Here is a 571-nt window from a genome sequence, read left to right on the forward strand (position 1 = left end):
GTCTCAGACTCTGTGGGACCAGTCTAATACATGCAGCAGGTCTCAGACTCTGTGGGATCAGTCTAATACATGCAGCAGGTCTCAGACTCTGTGGGATCAGTCTAATACATGCAGCAGGTCTCAGACTCTGTGGGATCAGTCTAATACATGCAGCTGGTTTCAGACTCTATGAGACTGGTCTAATACCTGCAGCAGGTCTCAGACTCTGTGGGACCAGTCTAATACCTGCAGCAGGTCTCAGACTCTGTGGGACCAGTCTAATACCTGCAGCAGGTCTCAGACTCTGTGGGACCAGTCTAATACCTGCAGTAGGTCTCAGACTCTGTGGGACCAGTCTAATACCTGCACCAGGTTTCAGACTCTGTGGGACCAGTCTAATACCTGCAGCTGGTTTTAGACTCTGTGGGACCAGTCTAATACCTGCAGCAGGTCTCAGACACTGTGGGACCAGTCTAATACCTGCAGCAGGTCTCAGACTCTGTGGGACTGGTCTTGGGGTCCAGTCTGGACACTGTTAGAGGGACAGAGTCTGAAGGACCTGGTGGGACATGAGTTCCTGCTTTTAGGGCGA

At 51.7% G+C, this 571-nt stretch overlaps 1 pseudogene; it reads right to left on the minus strand.

Moving 5' to 3' along the window:
• Window positions 1-6: 6 nt before the first annotated feature.
• The window catches only part of LOC106511874 (nuclear distribution protein nudE homolog 1 pseudogene), a 2,621-nt pseudogene continuing 2,056 nt past the window's right edge, over window positions 7-571 (minus strand).

This window comes from Austrofundulus limnaeus, unplaced genomic scaffold (assembly GCF_001266775.1).
Source record: "Austrofundulus limnaeus strain Quisiro unplaced genomic scaffold, Austrofundulus_limnaeus-1.0 Scaffold3436, whole genome shotgun sequence".
Classification (NCBI taxonomy): domain Eukaryota; kingdom Metazoa; phylum Chordata; class Actinopteri; order Cyprinodontiformes; family Rivulidae; genus Austrofundulus; species Austrofundulus limnaeus.